A 19,052-nucleotide genomic window follows, 5' to 3' on the forward strand; every position below is an offset into this window, starting at 1 on the left:
GTTAGTGACGTCTCAACCTGCTCCACTGAAGCCCCGTCAATGAGAATGGGGGTGTGCTTGGTCCTCTTTTTCCTGTAGTCCACAATCCTCTCCTTTGTCTTGATCACATTGAGGGAGAGGTTGTTGTCCTGGCACCACACGGCCAGGTCTCTGACCTCCTCCCTATAGGCTGTCTCGTTGTTGTCGGTGAACAGGCCTACCACTGTTGTTTCATCGGCAAATTTAACAATGGTGTTGGAGTCGTGCCTGGCCGTGCAGTCATGAGTGAACAGGGAGTACAGGAGGGGGCTGAGCACACACCCCTGAGGGGCCCCTGTGTTGTTGCCTACTCTTACCACCTGGGGGCAGCCCGTCAGGAAGTCCAGGATCCAGTTGCAGAGGGAGGTGTTTAGTCCCAGGGTCCTTAGCTTATTGATGAGCTTTGAGGGCACTATGGTGTTGAACGCTGAGCTATTGTCAATGAATAGCATTCTCACATAGGTGTTCCTTTTGTCCAGGTGGGAAAGGGCAGTGTGGAGTGCAATAAAGACTGCATCATCTGTGGATCTGTTGGGGCAGTATGCAAATTGGAGTAGGTCTAGGGTTTCTGGGATAATGATGTTGATGTGAGCCATGACCAGCCTTTAAAAGCACTTCATGGCTACAGACGTGAGAACTACGGGTCGGTAGTCATTTAGGCAGGTTACCTTAGTGTTCTTGGGCACAGGTACTATGGTGGTCTGCTTAAAACATGTTGGTATTACAGACTCGGACAGGGAGAGGTTGAAAATGTCAGTGAAGACACTTGCTAGTTGGTCAGCACATGCTCGCCGTACAGGTCCTGGTGTTCCGTCTGGCCCTGCAGCCTTGTGAATGTTGACCTGTCTAAAGGTCTTACTCACATCGGCTGTGGAGAGGGTGATCACACAGTCTTCCAGTATAGCTGGTGCTCTCATGCATGTTTCAGTGTTATTTGCCTCGAAGCGAGCATAGAAGTAGTTTAGCTCGTCCGGTAGGCTTGTGTCACTGGGCAGCTCTCGGCTGTGCTTCCCTTTATAGTCTGTAATGGTTTGCAGGCCCTGCCACATCCGACGGGCATCAGAGCTACTCGATCTTAGTCATGTTTGCTTGCAGAATTGAGGGAAGTGGGTTATTTGATAATCCAACTTCTCAGCAGGCAGCCCGCTCTCCGGCCTCTCTTTCTCCGCCTCCTCTTCACGCAGGTCACGGGGCTCTGGGCCTGTTCCCGAGGGAGCCGTATATATCCTCCGCCTCGGACTCGTCATAGTCGTGAAAGATTTGACCGAGACGCATGCTGACAGAAAGATGCATCAATCTCAGTTAAAGCATCCTAGCGAAACTGTGCCTCTCTGTCTCAGTATGTGTAGACCATGTATCTGATGTTGTCTGGACCGAAAGAGTATGGCATGTCATACTATTTCTGGCCAGACAGCATGAGATACATGGGCTACATATAAAGGGGCGCTGTTTTGCTCGCTTGGATGCTTTCTATGGTGATAAACGTTCAGTGGAGAGGAAGAGGCGAAGCAATAAGGCTCTCGCCCAAATCTATCTAGTATAAGCCCAATGCGTTTCTATGGGAATAATATGCAGATCTAAGCTTGTCGCCTCCTTCCTGCCTTTGGGACATGACTACCATTGTTAGGGTGGAGACATTATCGTCTTGTCATTATATACAGATCTATGGTTTAAACCGCTTGTGAATTGGAAAAGAAAGTTGGATGCTGGATTGCCCTAAAGTGAATTTATGTTTAGCCAAAATTATATAATTAATTCAATAAAATCATTCAAAAATCTCCACCAGGGAGCATGACTTAGCCACAGAGGATCACTAGCTTCTGTTAAAAAAATAGCTGTTGATTGTTCCAAATCACAATTGTTTTTGGGAAGCCCTCAATTTTGGTAGTGCGCGTGACTATAGGTCTAGCTGATGAGTTGCAGCTATCAGTGAAAAGCGTCAAAAATATGTGTGAAGATAATGTTTTTTGAGTATAATTTAAAACGTTGAATCAAGATGAAGGGAAGGGAGGTGTGTTGAAGATATGGTGCGTCTTCAGAATGCATGCATACTGTATGTAGGAAAGTGCCGATTTGGGAATGTCTTATTTCTGATTGTCTTAATTAACGCACCATGTACACCACAAATTTTTCATTCGCCTCACACAAGTCAACAAAGTGTATATATTTTTTCTTACGGATGATAGTTCCTCATTATTTGAAAAATATTCCGGCCTCCATAATCACCAAGCCTCAGTGTGAAAGATCTAAATATAATGATCTTATGATCCCATATATCCAGTGGAAACGACATTTCTGTCTCGAGCTCACTGCCGAATGATACTTTGATACAATGTTGAACTTCACTACCAATAGCTCATGTCAAGACAGATGGAAAGGGAGGCAGACAAGCGGAGAAGAGAGATGAATGTGATTGAAAGAACCAGAATTTTCATCAGGATATTTTCTACTGTGTCACGTCCTGACCAGTGAAAGAGGTCATTTGCCATAGTAGATTGGTCAGGGCGTGGCATGAGGGTTTGTTTTGAATGTATTTTGGGTTTTCTGTTTCTATGTGGGTTTGTTCTAGTTGTCATTTTCAATGTGTTGGTTTTCATGATCGGCCGGGTATGGTTTCCAATCAGAGGCAGGTGTCTTTCGTTGTCTCTGATTGGAAGCCATACTTAGGCAGCCTGTTTTTCCTTTGGGGTTGTGGGTAGTTGTTTTCCGTTCTGGTCGTTTTTGTTATTTTGTAGTGTCTTCGTTAAAATTATTGAAAATGAGCACTATCCACGCTGCGTCTTGGTCTCCATTCATCAACCGCTGTGACATACTGTTTTTATTTGTCGGCTTTAGGCCTATGTATTTTACTTAGTTGATGGGCCTACTGCTGCATTGGCCTATAGGCTATCTCTGAGTTACACTACCGCTCAAAAGTTTGGGGTCACTTAGAAATGTCCTTGTTTTTGTCCATTAAAATAACATCAAATTGATCAGAAATACAGTGTAGACATTGTTAATGTTGTAAATTACTATTGCAGCTGGAAACGGCAGATTTTTTTTAATGGAATATCTACATAGGCATACAGAGGCCCATAATCAGCAACCATCACTCCTGTGTTCCAATGGCACGTTGTGTTAGCTAATCCAAGTTCATTTTAAAAGGCAAATTGATCATTAGAAAACCATTTTGCAATTATGTTAGCACAGCTGAAAACTGTTGTTCTAATTAAAGAAGCAATAAAACTGGCCTTCCTTAGACTAGTTGAGTATCTGGAGCATCAGCATTTGTGGGTTCGATTACAGGCTCAAAATGGCCTTCTAGGCAGAGTTGATAAAAAAAAGCCATATCTCAGACTGGGCAACAAAAAAAAAAAAGATGAAGATGGGCAAAAGAACACAGACACAGGAAATCTGCCTAGAAGGCCAGCATCCCGGAGTCGCCTCTTCACAATGGATCACAGTGTATCAATGAGTCCATATGGCAGAGGCTAGTGCTCTCTCCATAGTTGAATTTGATCTTTTAGATTTTTATCATTTTACTTCAGATTTGTATGATTAACCAAATGACAATGATTTTGAGAAACGAACACGTTTTTATTAAAATAAAACTGTTCCATGAAAATGGGTATATATTAATATTCATAACTGGCACGTACAGTGCATTCGGAAAGTATTCAGACCCCTTGACTTTTTCCACATTTTGTTACATTACAGCCTTATTCTAAAATGTAATACATAAATACAAATTCACATCAATCTATACACAATACCCCATAATGACAAATACGAAAACATGTTTTTATATAATTCTGAAAATGTATAAAAAATTTAAAACAGAAATACCTTATTTACATAAGTATTCAGACCCTTTGCTATATGGCTCGAAATTGAGCTCAGGTGCACCCTGTTTCCATTGATCATCCTTGAGATGTTTCTACAACTTGATTGGAGTCCACCTGTGGTAAATTCAATTGATTAGACATGACTTGGAAAGGCACACACCTGTCAATATACTGTCCCACAGTTGGCAGTGCATGTCAGAGCAAAAACCAAGCCATGAGGTCAAAGGAATTGTTCGTAAACGTCCGAGACAGGATTGTGTTGAGGCACATATACAGTGAGGGAAAAAAGTATTTGATCCCCTGCTGATTTTGTACGTTTGCCCACTGACAAAGAAATGATCAGTCTATAATTTTAATGGTAGGTTTATTTGAACAGTGAGAGACAGAATAAAAACAAAAAAGTCCAGAAAAACACATGTCAAAAATGTTATAAATTGATTTGCATTTTAATGAGGGAAATAAGTATTTGACCCCCCTCTCAATCAGAAAGATTTCTGGCTCCCAAGTGTCTTTTATACAGGTAACGATCTGAGATTAGGAGCACACTCTTAAAGGGAGTGCTCCTAATCTCAGCTTGTTACCTGTATAAAAGACACCTGTCCACAGAAGCAATCAATCAATCAGATTCCAAACTCTCCACCATGGCCAAGACCAAAGAGCTCTCCAAGGATGTCAGGGACAAGATTGTAGACCTACACAAGGCTGGAATGGGCTACAAGACCATCGCCAAGCAGCTTGGTGAGAAGGTGACAACAGTTGGTGCGATTATTCGCAAATGGAAGAAACACAAAAGAACTGTCAATCTCTCTCGGCCTGGGGCTCCATGCAAGATCTCACCTCGTAGAGTTGCAATGATCATGAGAACGGTGAGGAATCAGCCCAGAACTACACAGGAGGATCTTGTCAATGATCTCAAGGCAGCTGGGACCATAGTTACCAAGAAAACAATTGATAACACACTACGCCGTGAAGGACTGAAATTCTGCAGCGCCCGCAAGGTCCCCCTGCTCAAGAAAGCACATATACATGCCCGTCTGAAGTTTGCCAATGAACATCTGAAAGATTCAGAGGACAACTGGATGAAAGGGTTGTGGTCAGATGAGACCAAAATGGAGCTCTTTGGCATCAACTCAACTCACTGTGTTTGGAGGAGGAGGAGGAATGCTGCCTATGACCCCAAGAACACCATCCCCACCGTCAAACATGGAGGTGGAAACATTATGCTTTGGGGGTGTTTTCTGCTAAGGAGACAGGACAACTTCACCACATCAATGGGAGAATGGGCATTGAAAATGTGTCTTGGATGGGTATTCCAACATGACAATGACCCAAAACACACAGCCAAGGCAACAAAGGAGTGGCTCAAGAAGAAGCACATTAAGGTCCTGGAGTAGCCTAGCCAGTCTCCAGACTTTAATCCCATAGAAAATCTGTGGAGGGAGCTGAAGGTTCGAGTTGCCAAACGTCAGCCTCGAAACTTTAATGACTTGGAGAAGATCTGCAAAGAGGAGTGGGACAAAATCCTTCCTGAGATGTGTGCAAACCTGGTGGCCAACTACAAGAAACGTCTGACCTCTGTGATTGCCAATAAGGGTTTTGCCACCAAGTACTAAGTCATGTTTTGCAGAGGGGTCAAATACTTATTTCCCTGATTAAAATGCAAATAATTTTATAACATTTTTGACATGCGTTTTTCAGGATGTTTTTGTTGTTATTCTGGCTTTACAAAGGCTTTACAACGAAAGCAAAACATTAGATGTTCAAATAAACCTACCATTAAAATTATCGACTGATAATTTCTTAGTCAGTGGGCAAACATACAAAATCAGCAGGGGATCAAATACTTTTTTTCTCTCACTGTATGGGTAAGGGTAACAAAAATGTTTTCAGCATTGAAGGTCCCCAAGAAAACAGTGCCTCCATCATTCTTAACCTCTATGGGCTAGGATTACAGCCAGTGTAATCCCGTGGCGCGATATTCAAATACCTCAAAAATGCAAAAACTTCAATTTCTCAAACATATGACTATTTTACACCATTTTAAAGACAAGACTCTCGTTAATCTAACCACACTGTCCGATTTCAAAAAGGCTTTACAACGAAAGCAAAACATTAGATTATGTCAGCAGAGTACCCAGCCAGAAATAATCAGACACCCATTTTTCAAGCTAGCATATAATGTCACATAAACCCAAACCACAGCTAATTGCAGCACTAACCTTTGATGATCTTCATCAGATGACAACCCTAGGACATTATGTTATACAATACATGCATGTTTTGTTCAATCAAGTTCATATTTATATCAAAAACCAGCTTTTTACATTAGCATGTGACTAGCATGTGACTAGTCAATACTGCCCCCTAGCCCTAACAGGTTAACCTGTTGGGGCTAGGGGGCAGTATTTTCCCGGCTGGATAAAAAAACGTACCGATTTAATCTGGTTACTAATCCTACCCAGTAACTAGAATATGCATATACTTATTATATATGGATAGAAAACACCCTAAAGTTTCTAAAACTGTTTGAATGGTGTCTGTGAGTATAACAGAACTCATTTGGCAGGCAAAACCCTGAGACATTTTCTGACAGGAAGTGGATACCTGATGTGTTGAATTACCTTTAAGCCTATGCCATTGAAACACACAGGGGTTGATTAATGTTTTGGCACTTCCTATTGCTTCCACTAGATGTCACCAGCCTTTACAAAGTGTTTTGAGTCTTTTACTGTGAGATCTGACCGAACAAGAGCCATGGAACGGTGATGGCCGATTAGACTCTGGCGCGCGAGTTCATGTTGGGTACCCTCGTTCCAATACGTTATAAAAGAGAATGCATTCGTCCACCTTGAATATTATTCATGTTCTGGTTAAAAAAGGCACTAATGATTTATGCTATACAACGTTTGACATGTTTGAACGAACGTAAATATATTTTTTCCCCTCGTTCATGACGAGAAGTCCGGCTGGCTTAGATCATGTGCTAACAACACGGAGCTTTTTGGATATAAATGATGAGCTTTTTTGAACAAAACTACATTCGTTATGGACCTGGGATTCCTGGAAGTGACATCTGATGAAGAGAATCAAAGGTAATGGATTATTTACATAGTATTTTCGATTTTAGATCTCTCCAACATGGCCGTTTGTCTGTATAGCAAAGCATATTTTTCTGGGCGCAGTGCTCAGATTATTGCAAAGTGTGATTTCCCAGTAAGGTTATTTTTAAATCTGGCAAGTTGATTGCGTTCAAGAGATGTAAATCTATAATTCTTTAAATGACAATATAATATTTTACCAATGTTTTCTAATTTTAATTATTTAATTTGTGGTGCTGACTTGACTGCCGGTTATTGGAGGGAAACGATTTCCTCAACATCAATGCCATAGTAAAACGCTGTTTTTGGATATAAATATGAACTTGATAGAACTAAAAATGCATGCATTGTCTAACATAATGTCCTAGGAGTGTCATCTGATGGAGATTGTAAAAGGTTAGTGCATCATTTTAGCTGGTTTTATGGTTTTGGTGACGCCTGGCTTTGAATTGACAAAACATTACACACAGCTATTGTCAATGTACTCTCCTAACATAATCTAACTTTATGCTTTCGCCGTAAAACCTTTTTGAAATCGGACAACGTGGTTAGATTAAGGAGATGTTTATCTTTCAAAGGGTGTAAGATAGTTGTATGTTTGAAAAATTTGAATTTTGACATTTATTTGGTTTCAAATTTGCCGCTCTTGAAATGCACCTGCTGTTGATAGGGTGCACCACGGGTGGCACGCTAGCGTCCCACATAGCCCCAAGAAGTTAACTGGAAGAAGTTTTGAACCCCCAACACTCTTCCTAGAGCTGACTACCCAGCCAAACTGAACAATCGGGGGAGAAGGGCCTTGGTCAGGGAGGTGACCAAGAACCCGATGGTCACTCTGACAGAGCTCCAGAGGTCCTCTGTGGAAATGGGAGAACCTTCTAGAAGGACAACCATCTCTACAGCACTCCACCAATCAGGCCTTTATAGTACAGTGGCCAGACGGAAGTCACTCCTCAGTAAAAGGCACATGACAGCCAGCTTGGGGTTTGACAAAAGGCACCTAAAGGACTCTCAGACCATGAGAAACAAGATTATCTGGTCTGATGAAACCAAGACTGAACTCTTTGGCTTGAATGCCAAGGCTCAAGTCTGGAGGAAACCTGGCACCATCCCTTAGGTGAAGCATGGTGGTGGCAGCATCATCCTGTGGGGATGCAGGTAATGGGAGACTAGTCAGGATCGAGGGAAAGATGAAAAGAGCCAAGTACAGAGATCCTTGATGTAAACCTTTTTCCAAACGCTCAGGACCTCAGACTGGGGCCAAACTTCACCTTCCAACAGGACAACAACCCTAAACACACATCCAAGACAATGCTGGAGTGGCAGACAAGTCTTTGAATGTCCTTGAGTGGCCCAGACAGAGCCCAGACTTGAACCCGATCAAACATCTCTGGAGAGACCTGAAAACAGCTCTGCAGCGAAGAATGGGAGAAACTCCCCAAATACAGGTGTGGCATGCTTGTCACATCATACCCAAGAAGACTCGAGGTTGTAATCACTGCCAAAGGTGCTGCAACAAAGTACTGAGTAATGGGTCTGAATACTTATGTAAATAGGATATTTCCGTTTTTAATTTTTAATACATCTGCACATAATTCAAAAAAACATTTTTTGTTTTTTTATTATGGGTTATTGTATGTAGATTGATGAGGGAAAAACAATCAAATCAATTTCAGAGTAAGGCTGCAACATAACAAAATGTGGAAAAAGTCTAGGGGTCTGAATACTTTCTGAATGCACTGTAGATCGGTATAAATGGTAGGATAAATTGTAAGCTTCTTCAAACTTGAAACTCATGAGCTGGCTATAGTTTTTATTATTTAAAAAATGTGTGCATGTGCGCGCACACACAGGAGATCCGGTGAAGAAATGGGCCTGCCTATGGAAATCAATTGCTCATCTAACTGATTCGTTCTGGCGCAGTGGTCTGGATCATGACATTGTGTGGCCCCACTGCTGAAAACCCCACAGGGCTCAAGGGCCAGGAAGGCATAAGTTACTTATCATTCTACTCATACAAATCTCAACATATAACTAATATCTTACAGTTTTTAACAATTGCTTACACACTAAAAGTGGTAGTTGAGGAACACTCAGTGAAACCATTAACTCTTGTATCTTCAGACCAAGACTGCAAAACTGCAAGCACATTATCTGCTTTACACTCAGTTTGCAATTGTAAAACACACTTTTTGTAAAACACCAAACACAGTTCTCTACATTAGATACATCATTCAAAACTAACAGGTCTTGTGTTTTGTTTGGAAAACACTGCCATTCCAAATGCCACACTCATTAACCGATTACCTACACCCAGTGCTCACGTGTGAAATCACTTACAACTAATTTCCTCACTTAGAAATCAGAGCTTGAGCACTATAAATAGGCTTCAGGTTGGCTTCTTGGTTTGGACAACAAATGGAGGCCAATTTTGGAGAGAGAGTTAGATGAAGAGGAGTAAGAGTAAGAGGGGGACGAGGAGGAAGAGGACAAGGACAAGGACGAGAAAGAAGACGAGGAGTAGGAAAAGGAATAAGAGATAGGCGAACAATCACAGATGAGATCCGGGCCACTTTGGTTGACCATGTGGTCAACCATGGTTGGAGTTTCAGAGGGTCCAGCCTAACTTGAGCCGCTACACTGGAGCAAGTGTCATCCGGACATTTCGAAATGAGAACAGGTAAGTAAACGTACCCTCTATACCATGCTACTGTAATTACAGCACTGCAGCACTTACAGCACTACAGTAACACTTCATTACATACTGAAAAAAATCTTGCACCCTAACCATTCACATCATGTTTTTTCAGAATTGCTAGACAACCCTTCAATGGAGGAAGAAACCGGCTGTTGAGAGCAGAGCAGGAACAACATATAGTGAATATGGTAATTTCAAACAACAGCATACGTTTACGACAACTGCAACACTACATCATGACTGACAACACAACATTCAGTAACATAAATAGCGTGAGTTTATCCACACTTGGCCGTCTCCTGAAACGCCATCAGATTCGTACGAAGCAGCTCTACAGAGTACCATTTGAGCTAAATTCTGACAGAGTGAAACAACTGCGCTATGAATACATACAAGTAAGCTATACTATCCTGTCATTGGTACTGTATTCCAATGCTACATATTGACTGCTCTATGTCTATTCATACTCTCATACAATAATGTTTTGTCTTATCTGTTTCAGAGAGTTATGGAACTAGATGCTGCTGCAGAGCATCATGATTTTGTCTATGTTGATGAGGTCGGCTTTAACCTAGCCAAAACAAGACGCAGGGGAAGAAACCTCATAGGACACCGCGCCATCGTCAATGTCCCTGGACAGCGTGGTGGCAACATCACAATGTGTGCAGCCAGAACGGTGTCCTTCATCATGCAACTCTTGGTCCTTACAATACTGCCCACATAATCACCTTCCTTGACACCCTGCATACTATACTCATTCCCAATGACCAGAGGATTGGGCCAGAACAGTCCAGGTTTGTTGTCATCTGGGACAACGTCAATTGCCACCAGGCTGCTCTGGTCCGCAATTGGTTCATTGACCATCTGCAAGTTTTGATGCTCAACCTGCCACCATATTCTCCATTTCTAAACCCAATAGAAGAGTTATTTTCGCTGTGGCGTTGGAAGGTATACGACATTCTCTCTTTCTTTCGCTCTCAAACACGTCATGAGGGTGCAGAGGAAGAAACTGATGATTCGTGGAGAAAAGAACGGTGGGCCAGACCACGTCCAGTGCATGTCCTCCTGAGCCAAAGTCTACAGCCACCCCCATACCAGTCTACTGCTAGCCAACCCCACCCATGCAAAATACTTGATTGGTTGTTACTAGCCATACTCCACCCCTTTTTTATATTCTTCCTGAAATTAGAACTTTTAGGAGTTGTTTCCTCTGTTTGGATGGATGCTGTCCTATGTTTGGATAATGTTGTCATTCACTCAGAATCACTCAGTTGCCATGCCCACTCATTACATTGGGCCCCTAGGGTGTGTGTGTGTGTGAGCGCGCGCGTGTGTTTCACATTTGTCATTAAGAAAAAGAAATATTTCATGTAATTCTTTGAATTACTTTGTAGGTCAATCGTTCTTCATTTTTAATACCTAAAATTGTCAGATATTTTACATCTTTATACTTACAGTATAGCAGGTAATAAGCAGTCAACAAGAAACAATAACTGATTCAAGATAATTGCATGAGCAAGGTAACAAACCTCAGAACAACACTTCTATACATGTATGTTATAATTATAAGATCACTTTTAGAAACTATAGCGGTTGTTAAGAGATTTTATTTCTGGCTAAGGCTGGATTTGAACTTGGGACCTTCGGGTCCACTCTTCCCCTTCTTAAAACACAGGAAAAAACTTAAATGTTTATTATTTTTTCAGCTGCTCTCTCACTCTTTTTCTCTCTCTAATGACAAGGATGTAGATAGATAACAATGGTAACACTTTACCGTAAGTGTGCATTCATTAATATGTAACCAAATAGTAAGTGTATTAGAACATAGTAGTTACATGTAATTACACTGTAATAAGGGTCTAGCGGTATACACTAAAAAGTAAAGGTTCCTGGAGTATCCTTTAGGGGTTCTTCAAATTGAAACTGTGGGGGAACCCCTAAAGGTTCTTCGAAGAACCCTTGAAAAAGGTTCTTCGAAGAACCCCTTATAATGGTTCCTCTAAGAACCTTTTGGGGTTCATTTGTTTAACTACCTTTCCAATATTTTAATAATTATAACAATATTGACAACATGGATTTAAATAACTCATTGTTTATTTAGTGGCACCACAAATGTGAATTCATATTTACAAAACAATTGATCAAACAAAACATGTTACAAAATTGCAACATTTTTGCAGGCATGTCAGACCATTATAAATAATAAATGTACTTTGTATAGTGCTTTTCATTACAATTAATTTGTTTATAAAATAATGTTGTACAACAAAAACAACAAACGTTAAAAATGAATCATAGGTAAACTAACAATATTGTAGACGTGATGCTAAATACAGCTTTTTTTGCTTTTGTGTGTGTGTGTGTCCAACAACCACTTGCCCAACAACCACTTAGTTATGTTAGGAAGTTTGCAAGTTTGCCATCTCTATGACCGGCCCTTGGTAACTTCACCCAACTTCTCTTATCCCCAGAACACAGTAACTTAAGAACATAAGTGTTTTTCTGACATTTTGGGGAAATTTAACTGAGAATAAAAAATACAGCCCTAGCAGAGCCCCAAGTCCCAAGGGGACGTCCTCGAAGGCGTGGATGTTCTCCCCATCAAAGGCCAGCATGATTTCACTCTCATGGTGAAATGGATTTCCGCCGATGTGCAGTAAAGGAGTAGGGAGCGGTAAAATCTGTGTCAACAAAAGAAAGAAAAGATTAATACACATACAATTTTCAAAGAACATAACAAATGTTCAGCTGTAGTTTTATATAAGCATGCACACTTATGTTTATGAAGAAACAGATTATTTGTGCATAGGCATACCTTGCCAAGGACATCACGGGTCCTCATTGAAGAAGTAGAGCAAGAGCAGGATCGCTGCTGTGGTCTCGAGTCCTAGTAAAGTAAAGCAATGATCTTCCTACACTTGCTAATTTTATTACAAAATACATATTTTTTATGTGCTATGTATTGGCTACATTAGAGAAAGGGAAGGAATAAGAGAAAATACCCCTGTGTGCCTCTTCTGCATTGTCCTTCAGGGACTGTCAAAATAGCAGGATGATGTCCTAACCCCTGCCTCGCCTCTCTACCTCTGCTATCATTTTGCCACTAGCCTTGCGGAGTCCTTGAATTTTATTTTTGTCTATATCCATTCCACGGACATGATTCATTCCTGAGAAGATCTGAAAAGATAATTTGCACACATTTGTATGCTAAAAGATTTCAGTTTATATTAAATGTACACTTCAAATGCAACATATCCTAATATTCTTCTTGATCCCAATTGCATTGTGTCCATGTTCTGTAAGAGAAAGTGTGTCAAAGAATAGTCTTACAAGCATTTAAAAATATATTAGGGGTCACTTCGAAATGTCCTTGTTTTTGAAAGAAAAACATTTTCGTGGTCAATTAAAATAACATAATAAATCAGAAATACAGTGTTGACATTGTTAATGTTGTAAATTACTATTGCAGCTGGAAACGGCTGACTTTTAATGGAATATCTACATAGGCATACAGAGGCCCATTATCAGCAATCATCACTCCTATGTTATATTATTATATTGAAAGGTAGCCCACGACCTTGAACACCCTCTGCTTTTTCAGTCTTTTTTTTCCTGAACTGTAGACATACGTCCATATAACATTATGCACTTAAACATTATATACTTATACGTTGTGTTAGCTAATCCAAGTTTAACATTTAAAAGGCAAATTGATCATTAGAAAACCCTTTTGCAATTACAGTTGAAGTCGGAAGTTTACATACACTTAGGTTGGAGTCATTAAAACTAGTTTTTCAACCACTCCACAAATTTCTTGTTAACAAACTATAGTTTTGGCAAGTCGGTTAGGACATCTACTTTGTGCATGACACAAGTCATTTTTCCAACAGACAGACAGATTGTTTCACTTATAATTCACTGTACCGCAATTCCAGTTGGTCAAAGTTAAAATACACTAAGTTGACTGTGCCTTTAAAAAGCTTGGAAAATTCCCGAAAATTGTTTCATGGCTTTAGAAACTTCTGATAAGCTAATTGACATAATTTGAGTCAATTGGAGGTGTACCTGTGGATGTATTTCAAGGCCTAACTTCAAACTCAGTGCCTCTTCGCTTGAAAACCTAAAGAAATCGGCCAAGACCTCAGAAAAAAAAATTGTAGACCTCCACATGTCTGGTTCATCCTTGGGAGCAATTTCCAAAAACCTGAAGGTACCACATTCATCTGTACAAACAATAGTATGCAAGTATAAACACCATGGGACCACACAGCCATCATACCGCTCAGGAAGGAGACACGTTCTGTCTCCTAGAGATGAACGTACTTTGGTGCGAAAAGTGCAAATCAATCCCAGAAGAACAGCAAAGGATCTTGTGAAGATGATGGAGGAAACAGGTACAAAAGTATCTATATCCACAGTAAAACAAGTCCTATATCGACATAATCTGAAAAGGCCACTCAGCAAGGAAGAAGCCACTGCTCCAAAACCACCATAAAAAAGCCAGACTACGGTTTGCAACTGCACATGGTGACAAAGATCGTACTTTTTGGAGAAATGTCTTCTGGTCTGATGAAACAAAAATAGAACAGTTTGGCCATAATGACCATCGTTATGTTTTGAGGAAAAAGGGGGAGGCTTGCAAGCTGAAGAACACCATCCCAACCATGAAGCACGGGGGTGGCAGCATCATGTTGTGGGGGTGCTTTGCTGCAGGAGGGACTGGTGCACTTCACAAAATACATGGCATCATGAGGCAGGAAAATGATGTGGATATATTGAAGCAACATCTCAAGACATCAGCAGGAAGTTAAAGCTTGGTTGCAAATGGGTCTTCCAAATGGACAATCACCCCAAGAATACTTCCAAAGTTGTGGCAAAATAGCCTAAGGACAACAAAGTCAAGGTATTGGAGTGGCCATCACAAAGCCCTGACCTCAATCACATAGAACATTTGTGGATAGAACTGAAAAAGTGTGCACGAGCAAGGAGGCCTACAAACCTGACTCAGTTACACCAGCTCTGTCAGGAGGAATGGGCCAAAATTCACCCAACTTATTGTGGGAAGCTTGTGGAAGGCTACCCGAAATGTTTGACCTAAGTTAAACAATTTAAAGGCAATGCTACCAAATAGTAATTGAGTGTACAGTATGTAAACTTCTGACCCACTGGGAATGTGATGAAAGAAATAAAAGCTGAAATAAATAATAATGTTCTGACATTTCACAGTCTTAAAATAATGTGGTGATCCTAACTGACCTAAGACAGGGAATTTTTACTAGGACTAAATGTCAGGAATTGTGAAAAACTGAATTTAAATGTAATTTGCTAAGGTGTATGTAAACTTCCAACTTCAACTGTACGACCTTAGTTGTAAAACATAGTAATTTTTCTGGAAGAGAGGGGGAGCTGGCCATTTTTTCCCCCTTTTCAATCGTCGGGCCTTTCCGACCTGACATTGGGATTTTCCGTGGGTGTGGGCAATTATTGTTGAATTTCCACTCTATTGTAGTATTGAAAGAACTTTAAATTGAAACTTTTTTTCATTTGTGTTCCATGAATATACATGCCATATGACAGCTTAAGTATGCTAGCTTGCCTTTAAACACACAAAAAGTGTCTAATGTTCGTTGATTTCAAGGAATATATTATTTAAATGTGTGCAGTGTCATGACACACCTCTGGATTTAGCTGTTTCCTTTTTTCCCCTTCTTCTTCTTCTTCTTTTTTTCATATTCACTGTCAGTGGATGACGAGCCGTCTGAGCTTGAAAAATCTGAGCTATTGTCCGACTCACACATCTTGTCAACGTTGTCCCCTGAAACATAAAAGGAGTTAGTCATATGTTACAGAACAAACCTTTTCCAGTTACACATGAAGATAATTATACTGAACCTGACTGTGCAGTTAGACAAGTCATTTTTTCCCCACATGGTTTGTGTTAAGGTAATTAAACAATAGAGCTATCAAGGCATTGACTTGAATCCCTCCATTTCCCACTCACTGGCACTCACACACATGCTATGGTTTTGTATTGATAAGATTGAATTGATTCCTATACTTAACAGAATCATTGAGGAATTGGATTGTTAACGGTTATTTTTTATTTAAAGACTCTTAAAGGCTCTGGAAAGATAAATGGAGTATCTAGCTTAAACAATGAGCATGTGCCGATGTAAACGCATATCTCCCATAGAATTCCATTCATTGGTAGTTGGGGTATTTAGGGTAGTGAAAGATAGAAATAAAATAAATGGTATCAAAGTGGGTGTTAAGCAGCCCTTAAAGTACTCAGCATCTGCTTGAATTTGAAATTACAAGAGATCGAATTCAGCAGACTTAACAATGGCCAGTTTGGAATGTTGAGGAAATTGAATAGGAGTCTATGGGAGCTTTGGGGTATTAAAAGGTCTGTAGCATAAAAAGTAAAAGTAGTATGAAGAAGAAAAGTCATAGCTAGAAATAGCATGTAACCCTGGACTGAATACAGTGGTGATAATACTTTAAACGGTTTTTAAAGTAGATAGGGAGCACAAGAAAGTGGACGGAAGAGGAATAATAAAATTAAGAATGCGGAATAACAAGAGTGTTCTTGCTCTCAGCAAGCACGCTTATCATAATACCTCCATTATATTAACTAATTTCCTTTGTGCATGGATGCAGCCAAGCCAATCAGGCAGTAGTCTACACAGGCAGCACATTTCTGCCAAAATGTTATCATGAATGAATGAGTTTGCGTACTTGGGCCTACCCCTTTTGTGATGTGAAATGACACATTCATGACTAGCTGTGCTCATGTCGCATACACATAGTCATATTTGCCTAATTTGAAGCTTACTTACCAAGGTTCTACCTACTAGCTAGCACTTTGCAGTGTCAACATTACAGATTCGTCACATAAACAATATCAAAAAGCCAGCAGAGTCTGGTACTTTTGTCAGGTCAGATATTTAACATTCTCCCCCAAATAATTGTATTGTTGTTTCTACTGGAACCAAAAATGATGATGAATCAAGCAATACTTACCATCTATGGGAGGTACATAATCATCTACAGCAACCACAGTTGGTTCCCATACATCTTACTTAGGGATCTCGACATCTACCAATTCAGTTATGGCATCAATCTCTGCTGATGAGGCCATCTTCTTACATTGTTTGTAAGACATTCTATGGATGAACAAAGAACACATTTTCAGTGTAAACCAAAGTGCTGTTGAAAAATGTCTCTTGCACTCCAAAAGGAACCCATTATAAATGTGTGGGACATACAAACATGGTTTTCAGAATCACTAAGGGTCTAGTGAGCTCTCATCTAAAATGGTACTAAAATGTACGTTTATCTAATTGCAGGTGTTCATTCCCGCTATGGCTATTACAAGTGCAACACTGTATAATAAATTAATGCATCAGGTATTATTGTAGGAATGCAAATGTAATTACAGATATTATCACATAGGAGCTATTACTATTTGTCTACATTGTATATCATTTTGGTTGTATTAGGTTATCACTTCTTAAGTAACTCCAATGTTGGTAACAATTTCTATTGGCTCCCAAGTGGTGCAGTGGTCTAAGACACTGCTTCTCAGTGCAAGAGGCATTACTGCAGTACCTGGTTTGAATCCAGGCTGCATCACATCTGGCTGTGATTGGGAGTCCCATAGGGTGGGGCACAATTGGCAAAGCGTCTTCCAGTGTAGGCTGTCATTGTAAATAAGAATTTGTTCTTAACTGACTTGCCTAGTTAAATAAAGGTCACATAATGAGCTGGCTAGAGCCCTTGCATACAACTAGATAGCAAGCTAAAGCAGCCAGCTTGTCTAGCTAACAGTAACTCCCAGCAAATGGTTTGGCTAAGCTATTAATATTAACCTTAGTTAGCTTATTAACTGAGGTTGTTAGGCTAGTGACTTTACATTTGCTTATGAAGAACATCTAAATTAGATCCGGACTATTTGAGTGGGCTTCTATTCGGCTACACATGAAAAAGCTATAGCCAGGCTCCTAGCTAATACTATTATATTGTATTTAGCTAGCTACCTACTGTAGTTAGCTAGCCATCAAAAAGTTAACTGACAGTTGGGTAACCAATGTAAGCTGGCTTGCCTAACAACTGTCAGCAAACTGGCTTATCCTGCTATGGCAACGATTAACATGCCTTTTGCGTCTGTTACATTGTTAGCTAGATAATATAATTTGCAAAATACAACTAGCTAGCTACTGTTTGTGTAAACCAGCTAAATTCCAGCTGTCACTTAGTCCTTAGCTAACGTTAGCTAGCTAGCTATGTTGCTAAAGACAGACTGGGACCGAGAACGAGATGGTCCCACAAAAGGCGCCTCATTTGCACTGAGTTGTCACATGAAATCCACCGATTATCAAGACAAATTCAATTCAAAATCGTAACTACAATAATATCTTACTATTTACTTACCATGGTTGGCCTTGGTCAGCGTTGACTGTCACTGCGTTTTGTCCTCGATGACGTTAAACAACATGTGAACAAGTGAACTCTCTTTTTTTTGGTCCAATTTCCAGCTGGATACAAATTTTTACTCTTAAAGTGCGCACCCAAATCCAATACCTGACCCAAGGATTTTTAATTGAAAATAGCTCGTGTGCTAAGTCATATATTGTAGCCAAAAAAACAGCTTAAAAGGTGAAATACCTCCAGAAGAAAGGCCTGCTCAAGGTGTCCTATCAGAAAATGTACTGGCATGTGTGCAAAGATGGATACATATGGTAAGTTAATATTACAACCCGTGACGATTTTAGCATGTAAAGCTTGGTGGGATAAACCAAAAAAAGAGGGATGAATGCCGGAAAAGCAACAACACAACACTAAACAATAGATTAATTTCACTAAAATGGTGACAAACGTTGCCCACAAACTGTTAGGGCCTACACAAAGTTGTCCCAACAGCAGAGTCCCAACAGTACAGCGACAGAATTCAGAACATGGGCCGTTCTTACAGTGTTCTCCCTGTAAACCAAGTCTGAACCATAGGATAAATAAAGGGGGCATATAAGCAGACAATGAAAGCTCTTACAATATTTGATGATGACATTTCTCTAAAACAGGTTATAGGCTACATGTGCACCACCAAGTCAGAACAGTAGGCAAAGTTAAGAGAAGAAAATAGACCAAATTATTAGGGTGGGGCACATGGGCTACTAACAGCTTACTACACAACATACACTAAGTATTACTTTCTTAGCTACAGTATACATATCTCCCTGGCATATTACATAATTTATGCAGAAGCATACAAGACATGTTTGGACTCACCTTGTGCTTTGCTCACTTGAACATGAAGGTGGTGCGGCGGTCCTTCGTGGGCAAATTTTGTCATTAACTTTATTATCAAAGTCTGGCATTCTCTGGATGAATAGTGCTTTCATGACAACTGGGAAC

At 40.3% G+C, this 19,052-nt stretch overlaps 1 long non-coding RNA gene across 2 annotated transcripts in view; it reads right to left on the bottom strand.

Annotated features, from left to right (window-relative positions):
• Positions 1 to 18,559, bottom strand: part of LOC106602998 (uncharacterized) — a 31,862-nt gene extending 13,303 nt beyond the window's left edge. Inside the window, exons 1-5 of one of the 2 annotated variants that reach the window (XR_001328337.1) lie at positions 18,072 to 18,559; positions 16,662 to 16,804; positions 15,315 to 15,453; positions 12,454 to 12,525; positions 11,918 to 12,319 (exon numbers count right to left, since the gene is read on the bottom strand). This is a non-coding gene — a long non-coding RNA (uncharacterized lncRNA). Of the gene's footprint in view, positions 1 to 11,917; positions 12,320 to 12,453; positions 12,526 to 15,314; positions 15,454 to 16,661; positions 16,805 to 18,071 lie in introns of those variants that run through there. The other variant, XR_001328338.2, reaches the window with a different exon arrangement.
• Between the last annotated feature and the right edge of the window lie 493 nt (positions 18,560 to 19,052).

The sequence above is a fragment of the Salmo salar genome, chromosome ssa04, assembly GCF_905237065.1.
Source record: "Salmo salar chromosome ssa04, Ssal_v3.1, whole genome shotgun sequence".
Taxonomy (NCBI): Eukaryota; Metazoa; Chordata; class Actinopteri; order Salmoniformes; family Salmonidae; genus Salmo; species Salmo salar.